Consider the following 17,938-nt stretch of genomic DNA (forward strand, 5'->3'; position numbering starts at 1 on the left):
AATAATCACAGAATCACAGTGTTGGATGGGGTCCTGAGGGTCATCTAGTCCAACCCCCTGCAATGCAGGAATCTCAACTAAAGCATCCAAGACAGATATAATATATAGATATATCCCAGGCTAAACATACCCAACTCCCCCAACCATTCCCCATAAGGCTTTGTTTCCAGACCCCTGATCGTCTTGGTCGCTCTCCTCTGCACACATTCCAGCTTGTCAATATCCTTCTTAAACTGTGGCGCCCAGAAATGGACCCAGTACTCCAGGTGTGGTCTGACCAAGGCAGAATAGTGTGGGACTATTATTTCCCTTGACCTGGATATTATACGTCTGTTGATGCAACCTAGAACGACATTAGCTTTTTTTGCTGCTGCATCACACAGAACTGTTGTTGTCGTTCAAGGAGCAATGCAGTTCTTCCTTAAGTGAAAATGGTGCAGACAGTCTAAGTCTGAAAGGTCAGTACAACTGCAGAATGTGCTCATCATCGCCATGGCTGGAAAGTACCCAGTGGGATCATCTAGTTCACCCCTGTGTCCAAAGGCAGGCTGCCCTGCAGCAAGGTACATCAATCAAGGTGGGAACCCAGCCACATGTCAGTTCAGCTAAGAGTCCTTTGCTCATCCTGGTATCATTTCCAGCCACCCGCCCACCAGGTGCTTGTGGAACTGCCAGCTGCTTTGCCCCACAATTCAGCCCCAACGCAGGCTCTTGTCACAGTAGCGCACTTCTCCTTCCCACTGCTTGTAGTGCAACCCACATCTTGTCAGGTGCAACCCCAATAGAAAAAAAAAACCTAAGAAAAAAGGGAAGTAGAGGAGAGATCCAGAGATGCACGGGACAAGCTTCTACCGAAGTGCAACTAAAGAGATGAAGCCCAGGGACTGCCCCTTCCAGCCCCCTGCCCCTCCGGAAAGGTTCTTCGGTGGGGCTGTGTGCCCACCCCATGCCTCTTTTGCAGAAACTGATGGACCTTTGCTTCAAATCCCACCGTCCCCGCTTCGATGCTGCAGGGCTGGCGGGTGGGAGGCGGAGGAGGAAAAGAAATGGGGGTGCAAAATATGAACCCCAATAATTATTCCCCCCCCCCACCACGAACACACACCCCGACATAAGAGACGAGGGCTTACCTGCGCAGTTCCGGCCGCTGCTTAGCGCGGGAGGCTTAGCAGACTGTCCGGGAAGGCTCCCTTGCAAGACCCCTCGAGAAAGGCTGAGGAGCCACAGCGGTGTGTGTGTGTGTTACTGTGCGTGTGCGCGCGCGCGTGCACGTGCACGAGGGCTGGGGAGGAATGGGAGTTCAAATTCCTCTCCCACCTGAACCGCGGCGAGCGCGCGAGGTTTGCTTCCTCTGGCGAAGCTCCGACTCCAGCAGCAGCTTCGCGACGACTGCGGGCAAATCGCTCCCCCTCCTCGACCGGCCGCCCACCTCCTTCTGCTGGTTTCTATGGCAACTGGGTAATGCTCAGCGCATCCTGCCTGCCAGCGCCGACTCTTCCCCACCAACACACACACACACTCTCCAGCCGCTCTCCCTCCCACCACCCGGGTTGCGCGCGCGCAGACAAAACTGCACGCACACACAAACATATATGTCCAGGCGCACTGCGCGCGGGCTCTCGCCTCGGCGGAATGTTCCTCCCGCGCGCAGGTGGCAGTAGAACGCCTTAAACCCGCCTCCCGCACCTGCTTCTTCTCACCGCCCCCCCCCCCCCCGCTCCCCGCGCGCTCGCAACGCCGGGTTCTGCTGACACACGCAAGCGCGCGTGACTATAGGCAAGCGTGCGACACGTGTGGTGCTCCCTCAAGTGATACATGTAAGGACACACGAGCTTGCTAGCCAGGGACTATCTGTGCGCAGCAGGCCGGAAGACGGTACATATCGCGAGGCCTTCCCGAGGAGACGTCTCCTGGAGAAGCTGAGGTCTGTGCATGCTCCAGCCATTCTGCTGTCCCTCAGGGCAGGACTTTGGGATGGAAGACCTACTTAGGAAGACTGTCCCACCACGCAGCAGAATGAACAGAGGGCCCTCAGGTGCCACAGGGCTGCCTCACGTTAAGAAAAACGTAAGAAAAGCCCTGCTGGATCCAGCGAAACGGCCCATCTCTTCCAATGACCTGTCCTCTCCTCAACAGGATTCTCCCCCTTTGGGGTTCCCAGCAAATGGTATCAATAGGCAAACTGCCTGAAGGCATAGACATTTATGGCCAAGTATACCTAAGGATACCTAGGGCTTGCCGATCGAAAGGTCGGCGGTTCAAATCCCCGCGGCGGGGTGCGCTCCCGTTGCTCGATCCCAGCGCCTGCCAACCTAGCAGTTCGAAAGCACCCTTGGGTGCAAGTAGGTAAATAGGGACCGCTTTCTAGCGGGAAGGTAAACGGCGTTTCCGTGTGCAGCTCTGGCTCGCCAGAGCAGCGATGTCACGCTGGCCACGTGACTCGGAAGTGTCTTCGGACAGCGCTGGCCCCTGGCCTCTTGAGTGAGATGGGCGCACAACCCCAGAGTCTGGCAAGACTGGCCTGTACGGGCAGGGGTACCTTTACCTTTACCTTTACCTATACCTAAGGATCCTGGGAACTGGTGTTTCTCGCTCTCAAAGCCCCTCAGAGCCATCCCAATTGGTGGCCATTGCTGCACCTTGTGGGAGGAGCGAGTTGCATAGTTTAACTTCACTTCTGAAGTGAAGTAATACAAATGACCATTGAAAGAACACCCTTCCCCCATGAAGGCCAAGCTAAAATTACCTAACTGCACTAATGCATCACAGACTCCTTGGTAATACCAAAAAGGATGATAGATGAAGTCATCTAAAGTGGAACCCTAACTTTGGAGAGATGACCACCCATGCATTTTCATGGACTACCCTAACAACATGGTCTCCCTAGCCTACAAAGTCTTTGGGTTTGCTTGTGCAATTAGGTAACTTTACAAGATACAGTATACCATTCTTGTAGACCACTGCAGAAGCAGCCTCTATTTACGGAGCCTATTTCTGGGATGTTTTATATGTTACTTTTTCTGCTCTAAGAGTATCAGCAGCTCTTATAAGATCTTCCTGCAGGAATCCAGGCTCAAGTGGGATGTGCGCTTGTTATTTGGACTGGAGGACTGACTTGCAGTAGACTTGGAAGTAGAGCCACAGTTGGATCCCCCTACCTGCCCTAGGTAAAGTGCCTCTTAAAAAGCGCTCCCCGAAGCAAGACAAAGATGAAGCAATCTACCAGGTGCACCTACTGCAGCCTCATCACAGCAGCAATGTCAGTTCACTGACATACGTCTATGCTAACCAATTAAACAAACAACAACTCCTAGAGGGAGGGAAGATTTTGCATGTGTGAGAAGATGTGACAGTAACTGCTGTCCCTGGAGGACTAGAGTGATTTTAAAGTGGTGCGGTAATAGGCTGAAGAAAATTTCCGCTCTGTATTGCAAGTTCTGGTAGCTGGTAACCAGATGGCCCCTAAATACCCAATTTTTAGTGATTTGCAGTATTTTGATCCTTTAAAAAAGTACGTTTCTTCCTCTAGCCAGTATGCCATCCGTTGCTGTTATGGGTACTTTGTGGAATATGGCTAGGTGAGCACCACATGCCCCTACCTGAATAGTGCTTGTGCCATCACTAGTGTGTGATACAACTCCTCTGCCTCAAATTTTTGGGTCTTTTAAAAAAGAAGCATTAGAGGCTGTGTGCCCCTCAGCTGTACAAATCATGTGCATGAGTGCTCAATCCAGTCATTTAAAAAAGCAACAAGCTCGAGTAAAGCCATCTATCCAGCTCTCTCAGTGGTGCCCTGCAATTTTGTCAACTGTTGGTACTTGAGTTACTGCTTTGTAACAAGTGAGCAAAGGCATTCTTCTTCCTGCATATAGCCAGTGTTATGAAGTGCCTACCTGATTTAGTAGGCACTAGGCACTTCATAATATAGCAGGGGGACTAGTCAATTTTAATTTCCATGTCTAGGTGAAGAGAAAGTGGTTTGGTTTAAAAAAAAAAAATAGAGGCAAAGAGCAGTACAGCTATCCTCTGAATGGATTCTGCCCTGGATTGTCTGTCTCTCCCCACTTTCTCCCCATAAGTTTCCATTATATGTAGATGGGATAAAATGCTAGAGAACTTGTGAGACTTGTACTAAAGCTAAAATGTGACTTGCTGTCTATGCGGGGAATGCCTGTACTTGTTAAAATCTGTTAAGTGACAAGTGGATTATACTCTCCACTCCACAGTGCAACCCAAGCTATTGTACCAAAAAAATAAAATAAAGGCCTATCAAACATTTCTCTGGAAATCAAACATTTCTCTGGAAATCTGCAATGTTTTTGTCTTATTTTGTACTTAGCTGTTTCTGCCTACTGTATCCCCACCCCCACCCCTTCTGTCCTTGTTCCTTGTTCTCACTGCTTTCTTTCAAGTGTCTTGCCAAAGTCCACCAAATCAGCATCATAGCCAAGTGAATACCTGGTTTTCCCACAACCAAGCCTTCTCCACCACAGAAAATGTATCCCCTCCCATAAAAGGCCCAGTGCAGCAAACAGGAATTATTTAAGGAAAGTGGGGAGGGAATCTGCATGCAGTGCATAACTTTCCATAAAGCTCAGCATCTCTTTGCAACATTATGTAAGATAAGAAAGTTGTATTGGCCCAGTTTCCAAAATGTGCCACTGGGACAGAGAGAAGCCACAAGGGCTAGTTCATACAACCTTTTTAACATGTAGGTCACAGCTTGAATGTTGGACATGGTTCCAGTTACAGATAGATAGCCGTGTTGGTCTGCCATAGTCAAAACAAAACAAAAATCCTTCCAGTAGCACCTTAAAGACCAACTAAGTCAGTTCTTGGTATGAGCTTTCGTGTGCATGCACACTTCTTCAGATACACTGAAACAGAAGTTTCCAGACCCTTCTATATAGTGAGAAGGTGGGGAGGGGTATTACTCAGAAGGCTGGTGGGAATGGGTGATTGGCAGATAGCAGGCTCATCACAGCTATCTGCAGATCAACAGGCTCATCACAGCTATCTGCCAATCACCCATTCCCACCAGCCTTCTGAGTAATACCCCTCCCCACCTTCTCACTATATAGAAGGGTCTGGAAACTTCTGTTTCAGTGTATCTGAAGAAGTGTGCATGCACACGAAAGCTCATACCAAGAACTGACATAGTTGGTCTTTAAGGTGCTACTGGAAGGAATTTTTTTTGGTTGGACATGGTGTTCAGTTCTTGTGAATGCTCCAGATGTATGGCCATTGCTTATTTGAAAACCCTCCACAGTGTGTCATAGGCTAGAAGTTAGTGGTGAGCCACAATCTCAACACATAATGGAGACATGCAAGACCATTCACAATGCCAGACAGTGTCAAGAAATGTAATCTCCCGATGGGTAACATACCTTTGACCCAAGTGATTTTTCTTGACGTTAAACAACATCTGAAGCAGAAAAACAACTTGCACCCTTGAATTTAAAAAGCCCAGATCTTGTGTCCCCATTGATTTAGCTGTGTTGCACAAATGGGAAGACTAATCTGGAATGTCACGGCTGGGGTCTATGGGAGAATGGTGCTTTCCTTGAGGAAGCCAATGTCCTTAGTGGTGCTTCTGTACAAATAGATAATAAGAGATTAGAGGAAATCTAAAGCTACTAACAGGCACATCCTTAGAAGCTGTTAGAGCTGCCAACAGGCCAGTCCTTAGAAGCAGCTGCAGTAATGATTCCGTTTGCCTAAGGAGGGTTGTTCTGTTGTTCAGGAGAGCTAGGATCAAGTTGCTCTGAGAACGTAAACCAGGTCCCTTGTGGCTTTCTCCCTGTCTCAGGCAGCCTCTCATCTTTCTTCTAAAGAGCACATTTGACTTCCTAATGAAGCACAGTAGGGCTCTCTGTCTTCAGCACCCTTCATCTGGCTTCTTGATTCCCCATTTCAGCAGGAGAGGGAGTGTAGGCACAGACAGACAATAATTCACTCACAGGCTAGGAATAGACGTGAGAAATGGCTTTACCTTTGATGGCTCATCTCTGCCTTCCATTCCTTCTGCACCTTGCTAAACTAAAAGTCCTTTTGTTACTTCTGATGTTTCTTTTTTCTTTCCTTCATTCCTCTGGCATATGGTTCCTTCCCTTTTTTCATCAAAAGCCTCCTGAAGATCTCAAAGAGAAGCTCTCTCACCGGATTTCCCATTTTGAGATAGGCCAACGTTGCCTACAGGTAAAGTTTTTATCCACTGGGGCCAGGCAGGAGATAAGAATATACCCCATGGAAGGAATAATACAAAGCTCTACTTTTCAGAGAACGGGGGTGGGGGGAAGCTTCCTCTGGTACAGTAGAGAATTGCACAAAACAGGTATTGGTATAACTGCTGTATGTGCATACGCTAGACTGAATCCCTTGTGCCAGTTTAAGTTACAGATGAATTAACCAGTATGAGAGAACGAGAGAGTTATGCTTCCCCATGGTTAAACGGTTTAAAAAATAATGAGAATTATTGCTGCTGCTGCTGCTGCTGCTGCTGCTGCTATTGCTACCTGGCTTTTCATAGACAAGCTTTTTATTTGAGCATGCTGGTTTGCTTTTCAGATCTGGATAATTTCTACATGTGTAAAACCAGCACCTTTGGGACAAATCTGACAGGAGGATCTGACATTATCATGCAGGCAAACGTAACATCTGTAAACTACTGGCTTAGATAAGAGCCCCATTATTCAGGTGCCATACAGATGTGGTAATGAAAGCAGTCTTACTCTGTTAAGAGCCATTTTTGAGAGATGACTCTGCAAATCTAACAGCATGTGGCTACATGCTCATTCACACTTGGCTTTTTCAGGTCCAAGCCCAAATGTTGTGTGTGAAACAGGTTTTAAAAATAGCTGTGTTATGCTTCATTGCTGTTCCTCTCCAATCACCATAAACAACACTGCAATTGTAACATTTCCATCAATTTCTCAGTATGCAAAGCTTTTTCTCCTGCAGTTCAGTTGACTTTCATTAGCTAGCAGAAGGGAACAGAGGAAATAAATAGACTCATACAGTACAATCTATATATTCTGACTTAAAAGTAAGCTTCCTTAAGTTCAGTGGAAGCTCCTCCCAGGTAAATGGGCATAGGATTGCAGTCCTTGTATATATTTCTCCCAACGTTTTTTTAAAATCGGAAATGAATACGAGATGCTATGAGTTCAAGGGGAGGAATGGCAGAATCCCCACTCCTGGCACAACATTTTTATGTGCTCAGAATTGTTGTGCAAGCTGCTTTTTCCACTAATGGAAGAAAATATACTGGAGGGGCAAATTCTCCTTCTTGTAACAATCAGGATAAATATGCATAATATCCCATGCCATGTTTAGTTTGGGCCTATTCCTTCTTTACACAAGTTCTCTTCTTCACATGTGAGCAAATTTTGCACCCACTTCATGTTCATGTGCAATCAATTATATTGTGATAGGATGCCGTACAGCCTCACAGCTCTAACCCAGAGCCAAAGTAGGGAATTTAAATGGCAGACTGGTTCAGTCACTGGTACAACTATGCTACTGCCATCTACACAGGGACCAAAGCAACATCACACATTTGCTCAAGACTTTTTGCTGCCTGATGAAAATCCCAAATGGTGTACATGCACACACCCCTAAGGCCATCTCTGTTAAAGGTTTGCTGCACCATTCAGAAACCAATTCCTGCCTTCATCTCAATGTGCTGCCTGAAGTAGGTGGTTTCACTGTGCTTCGAGGCAGGACTGGTGCTGGATATGCCATAATGGGACCTTCCCATCCCATCTCAAGTCTGCTTTCTTGAGTCCTCTGTGGCCTGTTGTTGTGCCATATTGTAGAAGCAGCTGGAAGCTTTTGGCTGTTGCCTCTGTGCTTCCCATAGTCCCTTCCACCTTCAAACAAGTGATGCACTCAGCTAGTTGCCTGTTTCAGTTACCCTTCCCTACTTCCTGGGAAAATGCAGACGCTACGCTATTTGTGTCCTTAATTAGAATCACAGAATAATTGGGCCCTCTGCAGTTGCTTGCTCAGAAAGCAAATCGCTGTGAAAGACTGTGTCATTGTGCAGGTGGCATCAGAAACCCAGCTTCATTCCACCAAAACAATCCACCTTTTGTTTGCTAATTTCCAGCCCTTCAGGCATCCTCCGGAACTCTTTCCAGGGAAAGGGCATGGTCTCTGACATGAAGGGCTCAATTTTTCTGGCAAGCTGCAAGGATCTTTGTGGAAGATGCTGTTTGTAAGGCCGGGAAAAGGGACTTGCTACTTTCCCAAGATCCCAGCCCAGCTATTAATATAGACAGGGTCCAGTTCTGGAGATTTGTGGCACGTAGAGCTATTTGTGTCACAGAGTGCAAAAAACCTTCCAGGCTATCATGCTTGCATTTTGCATCCACTTGGCATTGGTGAGAGAGGCTGGGCAAAGTGCAGGTAATGATGAGTTGAGGCTGTGTTTCTGCAAGTCCCTCTCATTTTAAAATCTCTTATTTCATTGGAGATTGCATTTTCTCTGATGTGCTGATTAGTGTGTTGGCCATTTCCCCCATGCCCACCTCTGGTATACAACCCTGGAGGATAGGCCAATTCTCAGTGTGGTCCTTGGGCAAAAAAAAAAAAAAAAGCTAAATCGGATGTAAAAGAAGGAATTGCAGAGAGCATTTTGTCAAGTCTTCTTTTGTCATGCAGATGTGAAAAGCTGCACTTGTTGAAATTCTCCTGTACTGTATAACCTACTAAAAGTACAGAATCTTGTCCTCCTTTTCTTACCCGAAGCACAATCTAGTATTTGAACTGGATGTGCAGACTAAGTTCATGTAGACAGATCAGGATCATGATGGCTGGCTATGCTTCAACGTATGTGTTACTGGTCCCATGTGTTACTGCTGTGCATCTAGCTAGGGCTGGGTGATATATCAACATACCATCCAAAACTGGTTTGAAGTGCATATCGTGATATTTTTTGACCTGGTAATATATCGTAAATCATGTGTGCGTTATGCAGAAATCACAATGTGGGAAAATCCGTGAAGCCAACCAGTGTTTCTCTCAATTCCTGCAGCCCTTTAACTCTGCCAGCTCAGCTTTCCCCTGCCTCCTGCAGGGGGCAGTGAATTGCAAGAGCAGGGAGCTGAGCTCTACAACATCTGGAGGACCACAGGTTCCTCATTCCTAATATGAGAAAAGGCGCCAACATTGTGGGCAAGCAGGGTGTTATGACACATGGAACTAGATTGCTGTTAAGAATGAGCTAAAGAGCATCAAGGGCCAACAATCACTGTTCCACAGAGGGTAGGGGGACTATGTGCAATAGGCTGGAATTCAGTTCAAATTGCAAATAGTTTCACTGCCTCTTGGTCTATTCACATCTGTCTCTTTCAGAAAAAGAAATTATTCCCTTGCCATCTGCCCCCGTGTGTAGTAAATCAATAGCTACCCTTAACGTACAACAGAATCCAAGTGCCAGCGATTCAGAATCCTTTTACGATTAAATCCATCCTGGCTCTCTGAGCAGTTTCATCAGTACTAGCAACCTATTAATCACTGCTTCATTTTGAGGAAGCAAGGCCAAGGGAAAGTTGCTGGAGAGGATCTGATCATGGCTTGGCCAGCCGTGGCAGGTGCTTGCAGAAAAAAATGAGCCCAGTTTAGAAAAGGGAAGGCACAATCATGCCTGAGCACAGTTCACCCTTACAGTTACCACCTGACCTCAGTAGACCATATTATTCCCAAAATAATAAGATTATTCACACCCTAGCTATCTGCACATCACTTCTGCTTTTAATCCCTTGTGCAAAACTTCCTGAGCCATGCTCCAAGCTGTAGGGGCATTGAGGTTTAAGATGCTTATTTTCCTTTGCACCATATCAAACTTTGTACCATATCAAACAAGGGTTAGGAACATCAAGCTGTGTGGCCCTTGGGACTCTCCCTAGGCCATGCCCCCTTCACAGGCCACACCACTTTCCCAAGCTCCCCTGTCCCACTCAGACCCCAGTTCAGGCCGGATGTAGATAATTGGTCCGACTCATTCCCTGCTTGTGCACTGCTAACACTGAAATTCACATTGTTAATCAGCAGTGTCAGAAACCTCCTGTGCTTGCTTGTGAAGAAACCTGCGCTAACCCCTATGTTTCCTTAGCTTTTAGCCGTCACATATTTTCCCTGCGGAACCTATTTCTGTGGGCACCAGAGAGGACTGCTGATGCACCACAGTATTGTATACTGCTCATTGTTCTTCTTTTATTAAATGGGACGAGAAATAGAAGGAGGAAGAAGGCTAAGCATCCCCTAACATCAGTCTGCTGTCAGAGACTTTGGGAGAGCTGCTGTAGAAATGTTTGAATTAGCATTTCCACAGAGGACACAAAAGCCAAGGAGCCGCAGTGTGAGCAAGCAAGGCTCTCCTTAATCCAGTTATCAAAGTACTTGCAGCTACAATTTGCAAGGGGAGGTGTGACGGCAGCAGATACTGAGGAAAAAGAATTCATCTGTGGCTGTTGGCGCAGAAGGGATATATATTTAGGCAATCGTTTGGAGAAGGCCAGCCATTTTTATAATACAGGTTATATAAGAAACTTGGGTGCTTCTTAACAGGAGATACCTAAAATCAATTACTGAAATAACTGCAGGTATATGAAGCACTAATAACGAACAGTAAACCAAGTATTTTGCTGGATGTGGCATAAATGCAGCTTATCTGAGATTGAGGAAACTAAAGGGAATTTGTTGTATAGCCATTCTTGGAGAGGGTCAGAAATGAAATATGTAAACTACCTACGGCATAACTGCCATACCTAGCAGACCAGGGCATCAATCTGAGAGAGAGAAGATGGTTCTGAAATCCATGGCAGGATCTTCCACATCAGCTCCACATTTGTTCAATCAAAGCCCCATGCAGAAAAGAGTAAGCATATGAGTAAGTCAAGAATGGGAGCCACAGTAGTGCTCACCAGTTTGTTTGATAGAAATAATCCCTTTATGCCCCAAAGAGTCCTAGTTTGAATAGCTAGTGTTTTAATTGCTGTTAACAAGTAGGAAACAATGCCCCCATCTCCCATCCACCAGGATGTCTGCTGAAGGCTGTTGCATGAACTAAAATTAAACATTAATATGGAATGGAGCCTTGTGTGAGGCAGAGCCTTGGCCAATTTAGAGATATTTGCAGAGTGCATCAAGGCAATAACAAGTGTTACTACTAAAAACAGGTGAACTCCCGTTGCTCTGTCCCAGCTTCTGCTAACCTAGCAGTTCAAAAGCACACCAGTCCAAGTAGATAAAGAGGTACTGCTGCAGCCGGAAGGTAAACAACGTTTCTGTGCACTCTGGCTTCCATCATGGTGTTCTGTTGTGTCAGAAGTGATTTAGACATGCTGGCCACATGACCCAGAAAGCTGTCTGTGGACAAATGCCAGCTCCCTTGGCCTGAAAGCAGAGCGGAGCGCTGCACCCCATAGTCTTCTTTGACTGGACTTCACCATCCAGGGGTCCTTTACCTTTACTACTAAAATCATATCTCTCACCAGATTTGGTTAGTCCTAGGAGTAGGGAGGTCTCCTTCCTGACAGCCACATCCAGAGCCACTTGAGATAAATACATTTCAGATGTTTGTTATTGCATTTATATTTCTACATGCTGAAACAGGCTAACAACTGGTAATTGCCCTGTAAGATCAGCTAAGTAATGCCCTAGCTAACCTGTCTGGATGAAGAGAAAGCAGTTTATTTATTAAAATATTTATACCATGCTATTCATTAAAAATATTAGAACGGTTTCCAACAGTTATACATAAAACCATACAATAAATGCCATGTGAAAATTTTGCTAGCACTTCTTCCAATTGCACAGAGAACAAGACCAGCTTGCACAGCTATACCTTTTTGCTGGTGCACTATGAGAGCTCGACAGCTCCCCTTGTGTTTCTGCTGCACGTAGCCAGACAAGGTAAAAGGCTGTAGCATCGCTGATGTGAAAAAGGGTAGTTGCCCTCCAGGCATAGGTGCTAATGGTTTCGTGACAGCTCTACTCCCAGCACATACAGTAGGTGGATGCTTCTGAAAGCTGTAACTAGAACCTGTGAGTGTGTGTTATCAATTTGTGGGACAATAGCAGGTGACAGGCTTAGAGCCACAGCCTGGGGATATTATATCTGGAAGGAATTCCCCCAGGGTGGGGCTGTGATAAAGGCTGCTGCCTGGAGCTTAACAATGGCGAACAACGGAGTGCCCTGTTAGAGCCTTGGCCAAATAAGAATCTGTGATCAAGAGAGGCAGGGGAATCTAGACAAGAGATGCTCACGAATGAGGCTGACGCAGTGCTGAACTCCAATTGGGGATATCAGTTTACACCAGTTGTTCACGTGAACCCTGGCCAAGACTGTTAATCTCCCTGCCAACGGAGGTGACAGAGAGTAATGCCTGCTGATATTTCCTGAACCCTTTGAACTAGAAACAGATTGGGAACCTCTCCATCCTTTGCCTAAAACTGCTTAATGGCAAGCTGGGTTCAAATTAAAACCCAAATAGCATGTTTTCTCCAGTTTCCAATTAAGCCCATCTAGCCAGGTCCTGTTTTATAAACTACTCTTGGAGTTTATTATGAACTGAACTTGTACTAACTCCTCAAAATCTGAAGTGATCCAGATACACAAATACCTAATTGGAACCCCCAGTATGTGTCGCTTCTGCAGATATATCCTTATATATTTATAGATCCTTCTCCATCTAAATCAGGGATGGGGAACCTATGGCTGTCCATATGTTGCCCTATAGTTTCCATCACCTCTGACCATTGGCCCTGATGGCTGGGGTGGATGAAAGTTGGAATCCAACAAAATCTAGAGAGCAACTGGTATCCCATCCTTGATCTAAAGCAAGTGGTGCAGTTGACAGGAACTTGAGATAGGGTCTCCTCTCTATCAGCACCCCAGTCCCAAAGGAAATCCCTGGTGGTTTTTAAGTTGGCAGTAAAATGTTTCTACTGTCTTTCATGAGGCTTTTAATTGTGTTCAGTTTGAATACATTATTTAATTTCTCTGCTCTTTATGTATCTGATCTTTGCTAAAACATGTTTAATAATTTTATTTTTTCCTCTGTGTGTTTAAACTGCCTTGTTTAGAGCTGAAAAGTGGTTTAGAAATATTCTTAAATAATGAATGTAAATAAATGTCATAATGGAGTTATTTGTACACAGTAATGCTTCTCCTGTGTTTGACCAAAATGACACAAAGAATGAGCTAGGTTCATCAGCTTTTATGTTAGCATCTCAATTACAAAAGGTAACCCTCACTCCCACAGATTCTTGGGCTGAGGACACCTTGAGCAGTTGCACTCAGGTAAGCTGCCTTGTGAGCTGACAGAAAGCTTATTTGCCCCCTTAAGTCCATAAATGTCCATTTCTCACAGTCTGATGGAGCTTAGACGGTAGCATTGTGAAGTTTTAGGCAGAAGCAGAATCATAATAGCAAAACACATATTTTCCCCAATTCAGAACTTATATTTATTTGTATGGAATCAAGGCAGCAGAAAAAGACATACTGCTTGAAAATAAAATGTTGCATTATAATATCACTTATAAAACTTTATAAAACTGTTAGTGGGCTCAGCTAAACAGGTACGAAAATTACCAATTCCCAGAATTTTTTAATTTCATTGTTCAAACCAGGAGGAAGCAGATTGGGTTAGAGACACAAGCCCCTGAACAACATTATCATAACAAATACACATGGGTTGGATGCAAAAAGGACAAGAAGCAGCCTGAGTTTCTCTGGAATGCCAGCAGGGGCCCTAGATGACACTGGGCCCAGGCAGGGCTAGTGCTGTCATTGGGCCAATTACACAGTCACCTAGGGTGCAGATATCAAGAGGGGCACAGTATTGACCTTTGAGGGGCACAATTTCATATAGATTAGTTTTTGTTCTGTCTTATAAGATATTGCAAAGCAGCTGGAAATACTACCGAACTTTGAGACAGAACAAGTTAGAAAAAGGAGAAAGAAACAGCAGTTTGAGTATGAGGCCCAAGAAGAGGCACCACAAGATGCAAAGCAGAAATTCAAAGTAGGTTTCTACTAAGTTGTCTTAGACATGGCCACACAAGCCGTTGAAGAGAGATTCCGACAGCTACAACAATGGAATTCCCAATTTGGCTATGATATATACAGTATCAACAAAAAAATATATTGAAGACATACTTAATGTTAAGTTGTGGGTGAACATATCAGACGACACAGCGATTCTTCAAACAGCTCTTGTTTATTCACAGGCCAGAACAGAACTGAACTGAAGGGTTCAGTCAGCCTGCTTATATAGAGCTCCAGTACAACGTAACTGTAACAATTTTCTAAAACTATCCAATCACTGAACATCACTTTCAATCCCTTATTTGCATAACTATCTACACTATCCCCCTGCTGGCCCAAGGTGAGAACTTCAGTACATAACATTTAAGGCCTGCAAGAATTTCAAAAAATCATTGATGCACAATGGAAACAACGATATTGATGCTGAAAGTCTGTGAGTTTGAACTTATAACTCAAAGAATCCAAAGTCCATACCACCACAACAAAAACTGTTGGGTAATGTGCCTAATGTTTCTGTTGCTCTAGGGATCCTTCTCACATTTCCAGTGTCAGTGGCAAGTGGTGAACACAGTTTCTCAAAGCTCAAACTTATAAAAATTGACATACACTGAACAATGGTGCAAAATAGACTAGTTGGCTTACCAACTATATCAGTTGAACATGCCTAAGCATCAGCCTGAAGGAACTGGTAAACGAAAAGGCATGCAAAGTGAGGTTTTGATATGCCTGAAATTGAAACTTTTAATTTTAACATCACAGTTCACAAAATTACTCAAAATGATTTATGTGCTAAAACATTTTCTTTTGTATTTGAGAAAAATAATAAAATATTTTTGTATTACTTATTCTTGCAATTTAAAATAAATTTAGCAGTTTCAAGTTTTGTGCTTGTTGCTTTTTCTACAAGACATCTCTTTTTGAAAATTGAAGTTAGCAATTTTGGGAGGTATGTGCATGCAAGGGCACAAAATAGCCTGGCACTGCATCCAGGAGTGGTTGAGGTCCTGGGTATCTAAGGCGCCAATCCTTTATACATTTACCCAGGAGTAAGCGTCACTGAGGTTTACTTCTGAGTAGACATGCAAGGGATTGCACTGACAATTAATAATTCAGGGAGCTGCACTGGGTGTACATATACTACTAAAGATATTAACATTTTGAAAAGTTTCTTAGCAGGAACAAGATGGAATGAAAGGAATGGAAGGCATCACTATCAAAAACTTTGCTCTGTCTGGAAAAGTAGTGTCTTCTAGCAGCAAGTGTGGGCATCTCTTGATACTCAGAAAACTGAACTCTTTTAAGAGAGTCACTAAACTACTCCCTAAGTAATGGTAAGATGAATCTACATTGACAAAGTTAGTTTTCATTCAAGGCCACCTCAAATGCTACAGCTGTTACAGCATAGTGACCTTCTGTACTTTGCATCAGAAAGCCAAGACCAAATGTGGCTCCCTGGCATATTTCCAGACAACACATGAGCCTTTTGTTTATAACTTTATTAATATTAAAATGTGATTCCGCCCCCATCTCTGAACTACTCCAGCCAAGTGCAGATATAATTTTCCATTCTCAAATTTGAGTTTATCAGCTTATCATGCAATCCTATACACACTTTCCTGAGTAGACCTGCATAAATTTGCTCTGTTGCTGTTGTTCTTGTCATGCAGGACTGAAGTAGTGGTGTTTCTTTATGCCTTTTCCCATTGTTGATGTTCAGGTGGGAGGGGCTTTTCATTACATTGGAGCAGAGACAGAAAAGACTGTGCCAATGGATAACTGCGCAGTCTTCCTTGGAAGACTATGCTAGTGGAGACCTGGAAAACACCCTACTAGGCTAATCATTTCCCACTAATCTGTTTCCTCTCCTGCATGGCTGCCTTAGAAACAGCTGGCAGTGTAAAAAGGTATAAAGCTAAAACCAAGGAGACCCAGATAGATTCTGTAGAGCTTATGGATCAGCGCTTATCAGAGACAGAACAGCTGATCTTAAGATGGTGCCAGCTTTGTGTTTATGTTCCCGTCAGGGACAGCAAATCACAATTACAACCAAGATGGTACGCTAAATGTTGTTTGGTATCTGCGTATTACACTGATAGAGCTTCCAGATCACAGTCACACCATATTTCTATATCATGTGTTGAATATATTCTGGGTTTCAGTTTTATTTGTATAGTGCCATCAATGCCCATGTTGCAGCGTACACAAGAAATATGACATGACACATCTATAACAACTGTGTATAAGAACTCAGCTAGAGACTACCCAGCACCTCTCAGACACAACACATCCATCAACCTCATTCCTAGCCACCAGCTTTTGTATAATAAGTGATGCTTCTCTTTCTACCTGGATAGCATCTAATGCAGTGTTTCCCAACCTTGTGCCTCCAGCTGTTTTTGAACTACAACTCCCATCATCCCTGACTAGCAAGACCAGTGGCAAGGGATGACGGGAATTGTAGTCCAAGAACAGCTGGAGGCACAAGGTTGGGAAACACTGATCTAATGAATCCTCTGGGCTTTGCTTATGCTGGGAGGGAGCTATTGAATTGAAGTGGTGAAATAAGAGCCATTGAGGGTAATTTGAACTGTTGGGAGGTGGAAATCACCCAAAACAAAAACCCTGCCATAACCAAAGGTGGATCCTTACACGACGTGGTGCCACCCCTTGTGAGAATGCCTCATGAGTGTCTGTGTCTTTTGTGAGCATGAATGGAATGACGGCAGCACAGCAATTAGAAACAGGACCTTATGCTGTTCTACGGTTCTCAACAGTCACCTGATGCCAGCTTGTCTCATGGGAACATTATAGGCCTAACACCCGCACCTTTAGATCAGCCTAGCAGATTGGCTGCCGGCATACTAAAAGCGACGTACAACCCTGCCAAGGCTGGCTCCATCCCAAAAAAATGTAGTCTGATGCCGTGGACCACCTGGCTGATGGAACAGCCTGCTGTAATGTGAGTACAACCCCCCAGATGACACAATAAAGATGCTCTTAAGGGACGGGAGAATCCCTCATGGCCTACCTTTCTGGAGTGGTTGTAGAGACCATCAGATGCTGCCAGATAAGCGAGGTCCCAATGCCCGTCAGGTTGATAGCAGTCTGGCCTGCCTGGCTCACTTTCAGTTTAGGATGCCAGATTGCCTGGCAAAGGAACTATACTGGATTCTTCCCTTTCTTTCTTTCTCTGCCTGTATACATTGGAAGGAAGGTCACAGCAGATGGGGAGGAGGGGGGTAAAGATCAGCCCAGAGATTAGAGAGGCATTTTTAGCCAGCCAATCGGTGGCCAGGCTGTGAGTAATGACTCGCTGACAGCACAAGGTGAAAACATTACTGCAGAGAAAGCAAAAAATAAGATCAGGGGGTATAAGTGCTCTCCCTTTCCTGGGATCCCCCTATTTCCCATCCCCCCCCATATTTGCCATTGTGTCTTTTTATCTAGCCTTTTGCAAATTTGTCCCTTTCTTCCACCTCCCATTTTCCCTTCTACTTCCCTCCACTTTTTCTCCTTTCTTCTCCCCTTTCTCATTCTTTCTTCCTTGTTACTTCAACAGTTCCCACCACCACCACCACCAGATTCTCAGAGCTAAAGCAGACCTGATGCCAATCACATATTTAGCCCCTGTGTGGGCTGAAAGTAATATTATCACAATTAAGGGGGGGAAGTAGCTGGGAAACTGTTTAACCAATTATTAAACAATTTATTTTAAAAAATGAAAAGGGGTCATAAAATGGTACCCAGCAGAACAGTTATAGTGAATGTGTGCTGAGCTTCAAAGAGTTACCAATCAAAGCATCTATGTCAAACCCACTGGTATGGACAGAAGATAGTAGGATGTACACACAAAAGAGGCATGATGCTATAGATACTATAGGG

At 44.7% G+C, this 17,938-nt stretch overlaps 1 protein-coding gene across 5 annotated transcripts in view; it reads right to left on the reverse strand.

The window, feature by feature from the left end:
• The window catches only part of PACSIN1 (protein kinase C and casein kinase substrate in neurons 1), a 67,529-nt gene extending 50,280 nt beyond the window's left edge, over nucleotides 1-17,249 (reverse strand). For 2 of the 5 annotated variants that reach the window (XM_083745021.1, XM_083745022.1), the window contains exon 1: nucleotides 1,131-1,617. The gene's annotated coding sequence lies outside the window, so the exon portion shown is untranslated. Of the gene's footprint in view, nucleotides 1-1,130; nucleotides 1,618-17,084 lie in introns of those variants that run through there. The other 3 variants (XM_083745025.1, XM_083745020.1, XM_083745024.1) reach the window with 3 other exon arrangements.
• Between the last annotated feature and the right edge of the window lie 689 nt (nucleotides 17,250-17,938).

Source organism: Podarcis gaigeae (genome assembly GCF_964106915.1).
Source record: "Podarcis gaigeae genome assembly, chromosome: 6".
NCBI classification, from domain to species: domain Eukaryota; kingdom Metazoa; phylum Chordata; class Lepidosauria; order Squamata; family Lacertidae; genus Podarcis; species Podarcis gaigeae.